General features: G+C 38.7%; 1 long non-coding RNA gene across 2 annotated transcripts in view; it reads right to left on the reverse strand.

Moving 5' to 3' along the window:
* LOC116633111 overlaps window positions 1–18,784 on the reverse strand; it is a 54,139-nt gene that overhangs the window by 18,067 nt on the left and 17,288 nt on the right. Inside the window, exons 1-2 of one of the 2 annotated variants that reach the window (XR_004299569.1) lie at window positions 7,487–7,645; window positions 2,685–2,933 (exon numbers count right to left, since the gene is read on the reverse strand). This is a non-coding gene — a long non-coding RNA (uncharacterized LOC116633111). Of the gene's footprint in view, window positions 1–2,684; window positions 2,934–7,486; window positions 7,646–18,784 lie in introns of those variants that run through there. The other variant, XR_004299568.1, reaches the window with a different exon arrangement.

An 18,784-nucleotide genomic window follows, 5' to 3' on the forward strand; every position in this document is an offset into this window, starting at 1 on the left:
CTGGTCCCTATTTAAATACTTTATTTTATCAGGCATTTACCTTGCTTAGGCTTAGCGTGCAAGTTCTACCCAACTTTTGTGGGCTGTAGTTCCAATGACAGTTTAATTTTCAGAGTCCTTATGGTATTATTTTGGTCTACTTGCTTTATCAGGTGACAGTTGGGTTCCCAACTTGTTCCTGCTGTTGCTGCCTGAGAAAACAGAAGGATTTCTGCAGCCTGTACCATCTAGTGTGCCCAGCAAGGAGAAGGGAATCTTAGGTCTGCATGGACAAAGAAGCTTCCCTGGCTGGGCAGCTTGTTGTGGTGGGGCCCTCTTGCTGATCACTTCTCCTCCCACCCTCCTTCCTGGCCACCCTAGTGGCTCTGGATGGAGAAGGGAAATCTCAGGCCGATGGAGGAAAAAAGGCTTGCTATGCCCTGCTACTGTTAATAGTGTCTCTCCTGTTCAGGTTATGTGGCCTCTCTAGTGTCTCTGACTAGGAGAGGGGAGTCTCAGGCCCACAAGGACAGAGGCTTTCCTGCTTGGGATGCATATTGTGATGGGGGTCAAGGGTCCAGTACTGCTCAGCTGTCCCAGGATTTCTTGGTGGGGGAAGTGAATCTCAGGCCCAGACAAGTGCTATTCCTAACCACTACAGGGCTCCTTCCCAGTGGTGCCAGGCTCACTTGATGGTGTTTTCATGTTTGATACCTGTAGAGGGGGCTATGGGAAGTGGTGAATGAGCCAACCTAGACTACTTTTTGTTGCTAAGTTGGGTGTTGGGAAGCAACTGGGTCTGAGTTGCCTTCTTTTGTTAGGGGAGGTGTATGTAAAATGCCCTGTTGCTGGGTATTGAGATTCCAAACCAGTTTGCTTCTTTTTACCACCTTTTAGAGTTCTCCTTTGGTTACCTTTTGTGTTATTTCCAGGGTATATGGTTGTACTTAGTGGGAAGGAGCAGGGAGAAACAAATCTACACCATCTTATATGAACTGGAAATTATCTACTCATTCAGTTTTCTTATCATTTGTAGACTATTCAGTCTTCCTATTTATTCTGAAGTCAGTTTTGGCAAGTTCAATTTTTTAGGACTTTATTAATTTCATCTAAGTTTTCTTTTCTTTTAAGATTTTATGTATTTGACAGAGAGAGAGAGAGCACAAGCAGGGGGAGTGGCAGACAGGGAGAGAGAGAAGCAGGCTCCCCACTGAGCAGGGAGCCCGATGCGGGGCTCGATCCCAGGACCCTGGGATCATGACCTGAGCTTAAGGCAGACGCTTAACCGACTGAGCCACCCAGGTGACCCAATTTCATCTAAGTTTTCAAATGTGCTATCAAAAAGTTTTCATTTTGTTGTCTTTTTGATCTCTGTAGTTGTAGTATTTTTTATTTGTTTATTCTCTTTTTTCCCTGGTAATCTTTGCTAAAGAGTTACCTTTTTAAAAATTTTTTAAAAATTTTTTTTGGGGTTTCCTTTTTTTTAAATTTTAAGTTCAATTAATTAACAATATAGTGTATTATTAGTTTCAGAGGTAGAGTTCAGTGATTCATCAGTTGCATACAACACCCAGTGCTCATTCCATCACATGCCCTCCTTCATGCCCACCACCCAGTTACCCCATCCCCCCCCACCTCCCCTCCAGCAAGCCTCAGTTTCTTTCCTATGCTTAAGAAGGCTCTTATGGTTTGTCTCCCTCTCTGGTTTCATCTTATGTCTACGGCCATACCACCCTGAACGCGCCTGATCTCGTCTGATCTTGGAAGCTAAGCAGGGTCGGGCCTGGTTAGTACCTGGATGGGAGTTACCTTTTTTTAAAAAAGAAGATTTTATTTTTAAGTAATCTCCACACCCAACATGGGGCTTGAACTCACAACCCTGAGATCAAGAGTCACATGCTCTACCAACTGAGCCAGCCAGGCATTCCAAAAGTTACCAGTTTTGGGACGCCTGGGTGGCTCAGTCGGTTAAGCGTCTGCCTTCAGCTCAGGTCATGACCCCAGGGTCCTGGGATCAAGTCCCACATCGGGCTCCCTGCTCCGCGGGAGTCTGCTTCTCCCTCTACTTGTGTTCTCTCTGTCAAATAATAAATAAAATCTTTAAAAAAAAAAAAAAAAAAAGTTACCAGTTTTATGTCTTTTTGAATAACCAGTTTTTATCTTTGATGAGTCTTTCAATTTTATATTCATTTATTAATTTCTTTCTCTCTGCCTTTCTTTGGGTTTGTTCTCAATTCTTTTCCTAACTTCTTAAATTGGATACTTAGCTTATGAATTTTCAACCTTCCTTCTTTTCCAATATATATATCTTTTAAGACTATAAATATCCCGGGGCGCCTGGGTAGCTCAGTCGTTGAGCGTCTGCCTTCGGCTCAGGTCATGATCCCGGGGTCCTGGGATCGAGCCCCACATCGGGCTCCCTGCTCCACAGGAAGCCTGCTTCTCCCTCTCCCACTCCCCCTGCTTGTGTTCCCTCTCTTGCTGTGTCTCTCTCTGTCAAAAAATAAATAAAATCTTTAAAAAAAAAAAAAGACTATAAATATCCCTGTAAGCCCAGCAGTACTTACAGAGAAAGCTTTGATATATAACATGTAGTCCCCTACAGAGGAGGGATGCAGGATTCACCCAAAATTTGGCTTTGATGTTGAGACTGATGACACCACACATGTACATACTGAGAGAGTATGAAAAGGTTCATTACTCACATAATGAGGTTTTCTGGGGAGTAAGGCAAGCTTCGAAGTAGCTCCAAAGATGGCTTGAGAGAGCAGGAAGGGGCAACTGGCTTGGGATTTTATGGTAGTTAAGGGGTGGCGTTGAGGTAAGAGCTCCCTCATGTCGACTGGAGCTTCTGTGGCTTCAATGTCTTACTAGTACCAGAGGAGGGAGGGAACATCCAAGCTTTCTTATCTGCTTGCCCAGCAGCAGGACAGCCTGGGAAGGAGCGGTGGGACCTGAAAATTTTTGGCAAACATTACCAATGGAGTAAGACCTTTATTGCACTTAATATTCTATTATAATTTATTTCTAAATATTTTTATTACTTTCAGGACTTCTTTGACTAATGAGTTGTTTAGAAGTATGTATGTATATTCTAAAATATCTAAATACAGACTAATGAGTTGTTTAGAAGTATGTATATATATTCTAAAATATCTAAATGTTTTTGCCATATTAAAAAATTTCTAACTAAATTGTATTGTGGTCTGAGAATGTGGTAGTATGGTTAATTCTCATATAAGTTCCGTGAATTTGAAAGGAATTTTAATTCTCCAAATTTAGAGTGCAATGTTTGATATACATCCATGAGCTCAAATATTTTGAGTTGCTTCTGCTTGTTTTAAAGATTATCTTTTTCTTTTTTTCTCTTAAGATTTATTTATTTTTTTATTTGACAGAGAGGGAGAGAGAGCGAGCACAAGCAGAGGGAGCAGCAGAGGGAGAGGGAGAAGCAGACTCCCTGCTGAGCAAGGAGCTCAATGCAGGGCTCGATCCCAGGACCCTGGGATCATGACCTGAGCTGAAGGCAGATGCTTAACTGACTGAGCCACCCAGGCGTCCCTCTGTATTAGACTCTGAATAGATGCTTGTTAGAACCTGTAGTTCTAGCCTCCTCGTCTAATATTTCATTTTTCCATTTTCTGGGTAATTTGAATTTTGGGTAATTTCTTTGAATGTATCTTTCACTACACTAATTTCTCTAAACTGTTCTAACTCCACTGAGTTTTATCGGTCTAATTATCATGTTTTTCATTTCTAGAAATTCTTGCTGGTTGTTTTCCAAATCTTAGTGGTCCCTCTTCAAATTCTTTTATTCTTTGAATATATTTTAAGCTTTAAAAAATTTCTTTAAATATATTAAGCATGTTTATTTTACAATCTATATATGACAACTTGAATATTTTAAGTCTTTAGGGGCCTAATACTACTGTTGTTTCTTTGGCTGTCACTTATGGGGCCTTATTTCTGCCCTATGATCTGTTTTTCCTAGAGCTATTTATTTGTTCATTTGTTCATTCATTCATTCATTCATTCATTCAGTTTAGAATCTTTGGGAATGCTTTGGGATTTGGTTGAAGTTGCATTCCTACAAAGATTTGTTTTTGCTCCTACTAGTTGCCTAAGGGCACTGTACCAATCTGGATAACCTTAAATTCTCTATTGAAAGTTTTTAGAGATTTCTAGGGGTCACATAGATTGTATGAATTTGGCCTCAAACCTACTTCGGGTATGCCTGTTACTATAACTTTTTCATGGGAGATTACCCACCTCTCCTTTGTTACAAGTTTGAGACAAGTAATTATCCTCTCTCTCCTTTTTGTAGCAGGTTTGTTTCTCATTTTCCCCTTGGGGTCTGGCTTTATGAAGAGATCTTGTTAGACTTCTGAGGTCCAAGACTTTACCTCCTTGTCCTTGCATAATACAGGCATTCAAGCCCCCAAAGATCAAAATCTCCAGGGATTAGGAGAAACCATTAGGGGGAAAGCAGACCTGGGTTCTGTCTTACTTCTTGGGAGTTCCTTCTAGCATTATTTTTGGCCTCTGTGAATCCTTTCACTTGTCTCAACTCAGAAAAGCTTTAAACAAAAAAATTTTAATAGGGGGCACCTGGGTGGCTCCATCATTGAGCGTCTGCCTTTGGCTCAGGTCATGATCCCAGGGTCCTGGGATCGAGCCTGATATCAGGCTCCCTGTTTGGCAGGGAGCCTGTTTCTCCCTCTCCCACTCCCCCTGCTTGTGTTCCCTCTCTCAGTGTGTCTCTGTCAAATAAATAAATAAAATCTTTAAAAAAAATTTTTTTAATAGACTTTCAGAGTAGTTTTAGGTTCACAGCAAAATTGAGCATCCAGTACAGAGAGTTCCCACATACCTTCTGTTTCCGCCCCCCACCCCCATACACAACCTCTCACTTCTCTAATGGATCTAAGAAAAGTTGTTAATTTTTCAGTTTGTTCAGCTTTCTCCTTGTTGTTGGGACAAAATGAAACTTCCAAGCTCCTCACATGCTGGACCAGAAACCAGAGTTTTTCTTTTCTTTTTTATGGCTTCTCAATTGTCTCCCCACATCTACTGTTAAAAATTAAAAAAAAAAAAAAATTTATCATTTTAATTATTTCAGTCTAAAAGGGTTATTCCATGTCTACTTGGCCAAACTGTCCAAAATGGAAATCCTTCTTATTATTTTCTTTTGAAGCAGAATTGCTAGCTTTCCAATTTGGGAATTTATACTGCAACTATCCAATTTATACAGCAACTATCAGTTTGAGTGTTGTTTCTCCACACTGACTGAGGCATACCTTCAACAGTCCTAGTCTGAGCATCTTTTCATGTATTACTTGCTTATTTGTATCTCATCTTTATCTAAATGCCTGTTTTTACTGGGATGTTAATCATTTTATTGATTTGTAAGAGCTTGTTTGCCATATCTTGTCACATCTTTTCCCCAGGTACTCAGTTTCTTGTGGACTTCTTAACTTAAAATTTGATGTATTTCATATTCCTAAGTTCCAACTCAAAATTCTAATTCACCAGGTCTGCAGTAAGCTCTAAGAATATGTATTTTAAAGAAATACTGAGCTGTTACTGTGAACCACATTCTGCAAAAATACTAACGATACTACTGGTCTCATAGATTAGGTAAATCAAATAAAGGTACTGTGACTCCAAGTCTGGTATTCTTCACACTGGTTTAAGTTATACCTTTCTGACCCCATTTTTGTTCTTGCTTCCTTCTTTCCCCAACCAGCTGTCACAAGAGACTACTCATTACTACAAACATGAAAATCCTGCAGCAGATAAGAGAAGTGTAAGTTGCTTTTCTAGTAGACGTGCAGTCATTAAGACTACAGACTTTGGCATCAGACAGATCTGGGTTCCAGTCCTGGCTCACTGGATTATTTTTCAGCTGCTGTGTAATCTTAGCCATGTTACTTAACCTCTTTATGCCTCAGTCGTCTCGCTGGTAAAGTGTATATAATCAAGACACTTAATCTCATAGTTAGCATAGGCATTAATGAAATAGTATTTGGAAAGCAGAGGCTTTGAAGCATAGTAAATGACCAATCACTAAATAGTAGCACTTTTGCGTTATTTTTTGCTGGGCTTATGAGAATTTGCTCTAATTTTTGTACCATGGTCGGGGCTACAGGTCTGCCTCAGATGCAGGTAATAAAGGAATATAGTATCTGGAGAGAGTTAAAAAACAACTGAGTAAAAGTTTGCCCGCTTTTTATTATTACTATAAATTTGTAATTCTAAACGAAGTCAGTGATAAATACTCCTCCTCAAATACTTTTTTTGTTGGACTAGGTTCTAAACAATTGTCGTGGCTACTGCCAAGTTTTTAATTATATATATGTAACCTTCAAGTGAGCATATTTGTTGCTTTTTCTTTTGTAAACACTGCATTCTAAACATGGAAGTTAATAATGAGCGCTCTGGCCCTAGGCATTCAGACTTAGCCACCTGGAATCATTTTAAGAGTAAGTTTGTAAAAGTTCATAATCATTCAAACTAAGTTTGGGTGCAGTTTGTGTCTCCAATACATATGATACCACACATTCTAGTGTTTAAACAAAAAATTCAAATAATGACAGCACAGTGATTATAAAGACACAGACCCATTACTTCAATTCTGTCACTCTATGTGATAAGATGAAGTTTTTATTTGCGCTTAAAATTTTAGATTATAGAGAGATCTCAAAGTTGCTAGAACCGATCCTGAAGAAATAAAGACACAGGCAGTTTTGGTTTTTGGATTTTGCTATGAAATTGGATTCTTATGAATCTCTGCTCATCCTTTTGTTTAAAACTTCTCTTAACTAGTTTATCTTCCTTCATGTTAAAACTTTTGAAGTTAAAATTAATAAAAAGTTAATAACAGGTCTTGCTAAACTGTCCATTAAACATGAGCATGTGAAAATGAATTCTGATAAAGCCATTGACAAATCTGCAGAAGTTAAGGCTCAAACAGAAACTGTAATGTTGTTACTCATTAATATGATTATCCAATATGCAGGCATAAGTTTTACTATATTTTTTCAAATATATACGTGTGTGTGTGTGTGTATGCATTTAACAAATGTTAACCTACTACTCTTTGTCTTTTGTACTGCCCTATATATTTCACCCTTTAAAACTTTTTCAATTGTATGATGACTATGGGAAGTTCAATAAAAGAAAATTTCCACTCTCTTTTTCCCTTTTTTGAAATGGAATTTTTACTTTTATTTTTACTGACATGATATATGACGTTCAATAAAAGAAAATGTTCACCGTTTACACTTTTTCCTGGCCATTATTTACTTCATTTCATGATCATTCCTAAAAATAACTCTGTCATAAAGAGGAAGAAATGTTAAAATTAATAACAATAATAATAACAATAATAATAATCTACTCCAGCTGTCAAATACACTAGATAGAACAGATCCAAAAATAAGTGGAGTCTATTTCCAGAGCAGTCCAGTTAAATTTTTCCCATCAAGCATCAGGATTCCCGCCTTACCCTCCTCTCTCTTTTCTGCTCATTCTTCTTTCTCCTCTCTTCCTCCTCACTGCCTCACCCAGCTCTGAAGTACTGTTTTAATATGATGGATCCATTGATAGTGAAAGTGACTCTCTGGTGAATTCATCAGAACAGGCTGCACAGGAAACTGAATGAAAGCCTGTGTATCACAAACCAGAAGACCAGGAAAGGTCAGAAAAGGACGCTTTATCAGGTAGCAGAGTGCTGGGCTCAATTTCCTGTTGTGAGGACTCTGAATGGGGCGGACCTCCGTGTCTCCACAAACTATTTATTTTTTTTAGATTTTATTTATTTATTTGACAGAGAGAGACATAGCGAGAGAGGGAACACAAGCAGGAGGAGTAGGAGAGGGAGAAGCAGGCTTCCCCGCGGAGCAGGGAGCCCGATGTGGGGCTCGATCCCAGGGTCCTGGGATCACGACCTGAGCCGAAGGCAGACGCTTAACGACTGAGCCACCCAGGCGCCCCTCCACAAACTCTTTAAAGGAGCAGCCCCGTGATGGGGAAATTGGTGGTGGAGTGGAGAGTGGAGGAGGTTAATGATGTGGGAGAGAAAAAGAGAACCTAAACAAACCGCAGCATAAGAAATTAAGTGCTTTTTCAAAAACACAATGATACAAATTCCTTTTTTTTTGCTAATGGTTTCTTGTCCTGGGAATTGACAGGGGTGCCATATAACCAGACCAGACCAAAATGACAGAAAAGCTAAGTATGTCTGGATCAAAGATACTCATGGGAAATTCAAAAAAAGAAATTAAAAAAACAATAAATATGTAAATAAAATGTTATAATGCTAATAAGATGAAATATTCACCTCATTACAATTTAAGAAATATGAATAAACAGAGAATCAACTTGGCAAAGATTTAAAAAGTCACCAAGTGTTGGCATGGTAAAGACAGAAATAAATAACTAATATGTTATTTGTGGGGTATAGATTGGTATACACTTCCTAAAGAATTTAGCAATATTTAGCCTCAAAAATCTATATTCATTTTAATCCAGCACTTTCATCTACATAATTTGTACAGAGGAAATAACTATAATTTTTGATAATGATTTAACCCTATATAAATTAATTACACCATCATTATTTATAATATAGAAAATCTGGAAATACCTTAACTATCCAAAAATAGTGGTTTGGTTAGATATGTCCTTTGACTGGAAATTTATCCAGTGATTAAAAATTATGTGCTATCAGATATTTAAGGACATGAAAATTATACTCTTAAGTAAAAAAACAATTACTAAACAACATTATCCCCTATGCTTAGAAAAATAACTGGGAAAATGTATACTGAAGTAGAAAGAAAATCTTTATTCCCTTCTTTCACACTCCCTTCTTGCTCTTCCCCAATCCTGAGGGGGAGTTGCTAATATTTTGTCAAATTCTGGGATTCTGTTTGGGCCAGTTACTGATTGGTAGGCATGGTGTATTAAAAGGTCTTAGGCATAACTCCTTCTTTCTTGCTTCCTATTGCCCCCATGTGGTAGGATTGGTAAATTGAGCCAAGGTTGTCTTGGACTAATCAACTGGCTAATTCACCCAGTCTCTCTTCATCTTCTTCTTTTAAATCATTTACACTCAATTTATTTAACACATACTGTATTATTAGTTTCAGAGGTAGAATTCAGTGATTCATCAGTTGCATACAACACCCAGTGCTCATTACTTCAAGTGCCCTCCTCAAGTCTCTCTTCTTTATACTCATCATTGCTTAGGCCTCCTATACCTTGTGGTGATCTAGAGAATGGAAAATCCCAAGGAATGGAACAGGGCTTGGGAAGAAGTGGAAACTCTGCTAGGGTTATAGGGAACAGGTGCCACGGCTACCCTTCAAGGTACTCAAGGTCCAAGCTGCTTGTCTAACCCACAGAGCAAGGGAGAGGATTAAGAGATACAATCAGTTACTCAAAGGCATAGGAAAAGAAAGCTCAAGGAGTGGAAATCCTTTTGTAGCCAGTTTGTCCAACCCACAGTAATAAATGGTAGTAAACATCTCGGGTTTTTTTTTTTTTTTCCCCTCTGCATCCATCTTTTCTTATTCTGGTAAGAGCACCATGACTTCTTCCCACTGGGGTTTTTAACCTGCATAGAGCTGAACCCTTTCCTGGCTCTGGGAGTTTTCACATGCCACGAGCCTCGCTGAGAACCATGCATTTCTCTGTCCACAGTACTTTATTTGAGATGAAAATGTGCACACAAAGGGAAGATGTTTCCTTGGAACTAGATGCCACGTTTGGAGCACTGAAATGAACTGCAACTCTAAAGCCCGGAAAATCTGTGTGCATAAAAATAACCTATGAACAAGCTATCTAGGAACAGCAGAGAACACTTGCTAAACATGAGGTCAACAAATCAATACCTGGTACATAATAAGATATGCCATCATATTAATACCAACACAGCCAATAGTAAAACACAAAATCTTAAGAGTATATGGCTTAAGTACCAAAGTTTGTTCACTGTCAGAAGAGTGGTCACAGGTGGAACTGAGGTTATCTTTTCCTTCCTGTTCTTTTTTGAGTGGGGACATACTTTTCCAGGGCACAAGTCCGGTGGCTAACAGCGTAGGATGCTTAGTGTAGGATCTGGTCCAGTGTAATAATTCAGTTATGACAGTAAAAAAGTAGAAAGGGCAAGGATGTGAACAAAAGGCAAATTCTAGGGAGTATCAAGATACAAAAACTCAGAAGGCTAAATTTGTGTTCAAGTCTAAGAAGTCAACTTTGGGTTTAAAATGAGATATAAAGATAAAGGTCAGAACCTGAATATACTCTGGATTCAAGTAAGAAGTAAAAACAAGGAAATGGACAAAGTAGGAAAGGGCTAAGGTAACTGCCTGGAATGGAAAATGCTGAAGATTCTATATATGCGATGGAAATCAGTGATAGGTCATTGTAGTTTAAAGGGTCATAAACAAACACTAGTTCTCTAATGGTCTTTCTAGAGTATCTGTTTAAAAGTAACAGAATTTTTTTAAAAAAGAATAAAAATAAATAGAAGTAACAGAATAAATAAAGCAAGCAAAAAAAAAAAAAGGAAAATTCAATTCCATACTTGACAGTATGGTAAACTATATATCCAGTTCCACGCTCAACACTGCAAACTAATTTAAACACCTGGATAGTTTTTTCAATCCTCCCAACTTTTTATATGCATATAGGTGTCCTAACAAGAACGTAATGGAAATTATCCAAGACCAAAGTAGAGTAAAAGACAAAAAGATAAATACTAGAAGGTAGGTGAAAAATCCCTAGACATTAGAGTAAGAAGACCTATCTTATATCTAATCAGAGTTTCCAGACAGAATTGGTAAAGGAATACTCCTAGAGATGCAGGCTGAAAAATTTCCAGACTGATGAAAGATAAGAACGCTCAGATTAAGATTTCCAAATCCCACGCTGGATAAATTAGACTTCCACACTGAGACCAAGTGTAGTGCATTTACAGAAGGGCAAAGAAAAGAAGAACCTAAAAGAAGCTAGAAAGAAAGGCGAGTAGATAGAAAGTACTGGCAGTTTTACAAACAGCTGGGGAATTCTCAACAACAGTAGTACTGGCCATAAGACAGGGAAATCACACCTTCAAAATCTGAGAAAACCTAGTACTGAGTACCCAAGAGAATTCTCACTTAGAAGAAAAGGGGTGAAATAAAACTTTTCAGACAAACAAAAATAATTTGCTACTAACAGACTCAGTTGAAGGACTCTAAAGTCTTTATGTCACACACACAAAAAGAAATTGAATTTAGTAAGAAAATGTGATATGGGAGAATAAAGTGGTAAATATATGAAGGAATCTAAATAAATACTGACTGGAGAAAACAGCATTAAAATAATATCTAATTTGGGAGAACATTTTTTAAAAAAATAAATATCCTGGGAAATATATAAGTTTGGAAAATTCAGATTTAAAGTTTTCTAATGCCCTTATATTATTTTAGAAGAGGCTTAAGATAACTTTATATTTTGTTACAGACAGTAATGCTACTCCTCAGTATTTATGATTCTCCTCTCCTTTGGGGAATGTTGGGGGCCTGTACCTCCTTGCCTACTGGAAGTTAGCCTTGGCCATGAAACTAGCTTTGATCAATGAAATATGGACAAAGTACCACCTCCAAGAAGTATTTATGAGTTAGTCTGAGTATCCATTCTCTCTTCCCTTGCTGCTGTGACCAGTGACTAGACTATTCCTGTTGAACCCTCAACAACCTGTAACCCAAGAGTGAGGATGAAATCTTGGTTCTTTCTGGGAATTTAGGGTTGTTCATATAATATACTTTATCCCAAAAGAAACAAGCATTAGTACTGAAAGCAGTGGGGAAATGTGTACTGAAGGTGAGCAACATGTAATATCAAAATGTTTGGTAAAATGTCATCTGCCCTAAGTTGGGAGACCTATCATGTACCTAATAAAGTTATATGTGGCTCTAAGGGAAGAAGTTGGAAAACAAACTTTACTAGTGAGTGTTGGTAATTAGCTGCATTTGGCCATTTCCTGGGTTCAGGAAATAATTGTATGTTTACAAACAGGAATAAAAGGGAGTAGAGAGAATATGAAAACTCATGGACTTTCAGAGATGGAAAAGAAAACTTCCTCACCACCCTAAAATGTCAAAGCTAAATGTAAGAAAATCTTTGAGCAACAAAGGCTAATTATAACTCAGCCTTGAAGCAAAGGTCAAATCAGTGTTCATTATAACTTCCTGAAAACCACTGGATGGATTAAGACCTTCAGGGCAAAAAGCAAATTAAGGGTGTGATATCCAGCAAATTGTTCATTTAGATAAACTCACTCAGAGTAAATAGCTGAAGTATGTATTCTTCCCAGTGACATCCAATAGACTCAAGTTATCTGCTATTAAAGGGGGTGGGGACACAGGAATATATGTCAGATGTGAGAAATATAACACTCTAAGGAAGCGCACTGATAAAGAAGTGCAGACATGGATACTGGCACATACAGCTGACTGAGATCAAGTCTATTAAGTTTTGAGAAGTTTTATTGCCAGAGGAAGTAGGGTGACAAAAGGCTGAGAAAACTGCATGGCCCACAAGGAGATTCTATTGCCCTCTCTTTCAGATAGGGCCAAGAATAATAATACAAAAGGAAGAACTTTCTGAAGGTAGAGTCAGGGCCACAGAGAACAATGGAAAAAGAAGTCCCTTCACTTTCTTCCCACCAAAGATGGAGGGCTTTAACCATATGTGCCCACCAGAATTTCAACGCTGCTATGGACCAGTGATTGCTATGTATCACAGAGTCTTTTCCAAATGGAAGTATTTTTCTATTTATACCATGCCTGTTTCATCACTGTATACTGGGAACATGTAACAAACCCAATTTTTCTTTTTGGCTCAAAGGGTTTGTTATCAAGAGTAAGCACATCCAGATCTGTTGCAGAGACTGTTGTGTATCCATGCTACCCTACAATATAGAGGAAACCTGATCCTGAGCTAAACTTTCTGACTAAATGGGAATTTGGGGTAGCTCTCCTTTGAGGTGGGAGTAAGCTTAATCTACATGAGAGAAAGAATGACCCAAACATTTGGTGAGCAGAAAGGCAAACTATGGTCGACATTATTATCTCCTCACCAGTATTTCAAGTTTTCCTTTCCTTCTACTCACATAAGAGGATTGCACTTCCCTGGTCCTGCTAATTTGGGTGTGGTCATGTGACTCTTGTCCAGTGATCTATGGGAAGTGATCCAAGGCAGATGTATTTAAGCACGACCACAAACTGTCCATTCTCTGATCTTGCTACTATCACTGATGCTCTCAAATGGTCAATCTTCCATCAGCCTATAGTGCAGAGGGAGCATGGAAACCTTTATAGTTCTAAGCCACTAAGAATTTGGGATTGTTTATTCCCAGTCCATAATATAGTCTATCCTAATGGACACTGGTATACAAGTTAAAATATATAGGGAAATAAAAGAATATAGACTATAATTCTAAACTCTTAGGGGAGAAAAAGAATGAAAAAATTAAAATCAATCAAGAAGAAAGTACAATAGAAGACAAAAAGGAATAGAGAGAGAGCAATAGAGGACAGAAAATAATAGGATAGAAATAATTTTTTTTTTTTAAGATTTAATTTATTTGACAGAGAGAGACAAGCTAGAGAGGGAACACAAGCAGGGGGAGTGGGAGAGGGAGAAGCAGGCCTCCCGCAGAGCAGGGAGGCTGATGCGGGGCTCGATCCCAGGACCCTGGGATCACGACCCGAGCCGAAGGCAGACGCTTAACAACTGAGCCACCCAGGCGCCCCTAGGGTAGAAATAAATTTAAATGTACAGTTGACCCTAAAACAACATGGGTCTGAATGGCATGCGTCCACTTATCTACAGATTTCTTACAGTACAGTACTGTAAATGTATTTTCTCTTCCTTATGATTTTCTAATAACATTTTTTCTCTAGCTTACTTTAAGAATATAGTATATAATACATATAACATATAAAATATATGTTAATTACCTGTTTATGTTATTGGTAATGCTTCTGGTCAACAGTAGGCTATTAGTAGTTAAGTTTTGGGGGAGTCAACGTTATAGCAGATTTCTGACTGTGTGAGGGTCAGTGCCCCCAACCTCTGTTTTGTTCAAGCATCAGATCTTGTAAGGTTATCCTGCAATAATAAGTAATCCCCAAATCTCAGTGACTTATGGAATCTGTTTCTCACGCATATTGCATGCCAGTCTTTGACTGGCCTTCGATACTCAATCTGGAACCCAGACTGAAGGAATGGCTTCAGTCTGGAACCTACAGGTATGGTGACACAGAAAAACTCAGAATAACATTGTGACTCTACAAGCTTCTACTCAGAAGTAGTACATTTATTTCTACTCACTTTTAATTGGTTAAAAAAAAATCATAATCATTAAGGCCAAGTCTCTTAATAGACTTAGATGTCAATGGGGTTATAATACTTCAATAGGGATAGGCTTAGAAGAGACAGGGCTTGTAAGGAGGGGGTTAGGAAGGGTCACTGACTATGTTGATGATATCTACTATACCAAATATAAAACTGACCCAAATAAATGGAAATTGTCTAAACTATCCAATTTGAAGTCAATGACTGTCAGACTGGATTAAAAATAATCCAATTCTCAAAGAGGAAAAAATAAAACAAGACGAAATCAGAGAGGGAGACAAACCATAAGAGAGACTCTTAATCACAGGAAACAAACTGAAGGCTGCTGGAGGGGAGGTATGGGGTAACTGGGTGATGGACATTAAGGAGGGCACGTGATGTGATGAGCCCTGGGTATTATATAAGACTGATGAATCAATGACCTCTACCTCTGAAACTAATAATACATTATATGTTAATTAATTGAATTTAAATAAAAATAAAAAGGCAAAAAAAACTAATCCAATTCTCTGCTCTTTGGACACAAAGGACAGAAAAAGTGTGAAAGTCAAAGCATGGGAAAAACAGACTAGGAAAATATTAAGGAAATCTGGTATAGCGATACGAATACCATACAAAATAGACTTTAAAGCAAAAAAGCATTTCTAGAGATAAAGATGATCACTATATAATGATAAAAGTTTCGATTCATCAGGAAAATATAACAATCCTAGACTTTATGTACTTAGTAACATAGTCTCAAAACATATAGACAATTTCACTATCACAGAGAAAGATTTTAACTAATTTCTCATAGTAAATTAAATAGACCAAAAAATAAGAATATAAAGAATCTGAGCAACACAATTAACAAGTTTAATGGAAAGCATATGTGTGTGTGTGTGTGTGTGTGTGTGTAAAATACTGTGCTCAACAGCTGCAGAATGTACATTCTTTCCAAGCACACAGTATTTATGACAGTGCATAAAACTAATGTCAGTAAATTTTTAAAAATCAGTATCATACAGAACACATACTTGACAACCATAAAATTAAGTTACAAATCAACAACAAACAGACAAGTAGAAAATACTTCCATGTGTTTGAAAATTTAAAAATTTATTTGTGGTTCAAAAAAGTCATAATGGAAATCAGAAAATTCTCAGAACTGAATGATAAAGAATGTCATATTCAATACTTGTGAGATGCTGCTAAAGTCTTACTTTGAAGAAAATGGATAATTGTATATTCCTAAGTAAACACAAAAGGCTCAAAATTAATGAACTAAAAGCATTCCAACCTTAGACATTAGGGGAAAAATACAGAACAAACTTTACAAAGGAGAAAAGATATAATCAAGTTTTTTATTAAGAGAGAAATTACATAATTATATGAGAAATCTTGGCCCAAAGACAAGCCCAGGCTGCCTGTTTTAGACCAATCCGCATATCAACAGCATCTTTTAAGGTCCAAACTCAAAACTATAGAAGAAAAAGGAAAAAAAACTCTGTAAGGGAATGAGTGGCAACAGAAGAGACCAATGGCAGAAGCAAAGCAAGACTGTGGTTTTAGCTGGGTCTAGCCTCAGCCCCAAATCTCCAGGAGCTCTGACGCATACACCACACCATGGTCTTTCCCACCTCAGAGCAGGGGAACGAGGTTTTTGCACCTCCATCTCACGCATGAGGCAGTCACTGCTTACAGGCTGCTACGGGGATGAGTAGTGCGTAACTTCCAGCTATCTCCTGGTGGTGCTGCTCCCATCTCCCGGAGGCAAGCCTCTTGAAAACGGTGCGGGTGCATCAGTAGCATCACATGCAGCCGTTGGAGAAGAGTGAGTACACCGAGCCAACAAAAGGAGATCTGGACAGAGCACCAACACTGTCTGCTGTGCGCTACCCCCTTGTACAATTCAGGTCACTTGCTTTACACATTAGGTTCACTCCATTCTTTTGCAACTTCAGGATTCTGCTTGATCACAATTTCTACGAAAACTTAAAAGAGAAGTTAGTGGGATAAACTACAGTCTCCACAGCCACAGTTGGTTCTGAGGTCAGAACTGATACTGATCATTTCCTTTCTTTACTACCCAGTCTATATTCCCCTCACCTTGTGCCAGCCCCTCTGCTGGTCTGGGTGGCTTGCACGGTACTGTCTGTCACCTGAGGGGTCTGAGATTTTGGTTACCATGCTGTTGTCTGGCCACAGTTGAGCTCTCCTTGCCAATTTACAGTGAAAACTGAGGTTCAGATTACCAGGAGACACCCCAGCAGTTCACAGGTGTGACAAATATATTCTTCCCTACTATCATTACATAGCAGCAACCCCACCTCCTCATGGTTATCAAAGTCAATTACCCCTTCAAGTACGGTAACTCTTTTCTCTTCTTGCCAGTCTACTGGTACAATGAGCACAAAATGATCAACGGCAGCCACAGCCTTAAGTTTAGTGGAACTATTAATGTTTCCCCTAGTGCAGGTGTCCCCTTTCCAGAAACCAAGACCTCTAGTTCTTCAACTAAAGAGCCTGAAGTTTCAGAAACTGGAAGCCAAAGTTTCCCAAGTGGGTTGCTGGAACAGAGCCATCCTTCCCACTCCTTGGTTCCCAGCAGTAACAGAGAACCATACAATCATCAGTGGTTTAAAGAAAAAGTAGCAAACTTTTTCTGTAAAGTGCCAGACAGTAACTATTTTAGACTTTGTGGACCATACAGTCTCTGACACAACTACTTAATTCTGCTATCTAGCACGACAGGAGCCACAAACAATACGTAAATGATGCGTGTGGTTGTATTCCAATAATATTATGTTTGTAAAACAGCAGCAAGCCTGATTTGGCCTTGGAACCAGTTTGCCAACCTCTGCTTTAATCTTTATGCGGCATCCTGAAGGAATACCTTTGTAGGGTATCACCTCCAAACTGTTGCTTCAGCTGTGTTTCTGAGACCATTTCATTGCTCTATCAGGCTAGCAGCTTATGGATGATGTGGGGTGTAGGAGGACCAGTTAATCACACAGGCATCTATCCACTGCAGAACTTCTTTTTTCATAAATTGGGTCCTTTGATCTGAAGTGACAGTAAGTGGGAGATCCCATGTCAGTAAATCAGATATGCTGCGAGTCCTTGAGTAGAGGTACTGACCAAGTTGACACAGGCAGGAGAAGTAAATGCACACTTAGAACACGTCAGAATGAACTGCTGCCCCTTCATGGTGGAAGGGGTCTGATGTGATCAAGCGCCACTAAGTGACTGGTTGGTCTCCTCAAAGAGTCACACACTAAAAGGGCTCAGCGTCAGTGTCTGTGGTTGACAGGGAGGGTGGAAGCAGCAGCAAGGTCAGTTTTGATGAGGGATGCCATGCTTTTGTGCCCACGCAGAGCCTTCATCTGTGCCACCATGGCTACTCCACTCGAGTCCCCGACCTCAGTACTGTGGTGGCCAGTGACTGCGGCCGGTTGGTACCTGCACTGCAGTCTGGGTAGATGGCAGCCATTCAGTGACTTGTCTGCAAGGGTCTCCTGCCCCTTCACTATCCTACCTGCTATGCAAGCACCAGAGCAGCCTCACATGCAGGGACTAACCAGTCGGGACCCTGACACCAAATGGTCTAAGTTCAGATGCCGGTCAGTCAGATTACTGTCATGGAACATCAGCTGCTTTTATTGTTGTTTGGGTTTTTTTAAGCAGCCTCACTGAGATATAATTTGCACACCATAAAATTCACCCATTTTAAGTATATAATTAAATTAATTTTATTATATTTATAGTTGTACAACAATCATCACAACCTGATTTTAGAACATTTCCATTACCCTAAAAACCCCTCATGTCCATTTATAGCCATTCTCCAGTCTCATTCCCAGCACTAGGAAGCCACACTGTGCGGGAGGTTCTAGCCAGTGAAAGGCAAGAGAAAGAGTTAAAAGTTATAAGGACTGGAAAGGAAGAATCAGAACTGTTATTATTCAAAGATGTAGAGAAAAAAAACAACAATTTATAGATAAATTACTGGAATGACAATGTTGTGTGGTTACTATATTTGGAATCAAAATCAAGACATACAAGTCCTTTAAATACACCATCAAAACACAGCTTGTAAAATATAAAACCTAACTGAGAAAAAAGATTTACATTTACAATAGTATATAAAAATGAGGTAGCTAGGAATAACTCTTACCAAAAATGTGTAAGACCTTCCTGAGGAAAACGGTCATACTTTCTTGAAGGACTTCTATAAATGGGTAGTTATGCTATGTTTATATATACATAGACCCAACACTGCAAAGATGTCACTTCTCCTCAAATTGATTTATAGATTCAATTCAATCCCAGTTAAAAGTCTAAGAAGTTTTGGGTGTTTGTTTTCTTGGTTGGTGACTCAAGAAGCTGTTTCCAAAACTTCTATGGAAGAACAAAG

This window comes from Phoca vitulina, unplaced genomic scaffold (genome assembly GCF_004348235.1).
Source record: "Phoca vitulina isolate PV1807 unplaced genomic scaffold, GSC_HSeal_1.0 scaffold7, whole genome shotgun sequence".
NCBI classification, from domain to species: Eukaryota; Metazoa; Chordata; class Mammalia; order Carnivora; family Phocidae; genus Phoca; species Phoca vitulina.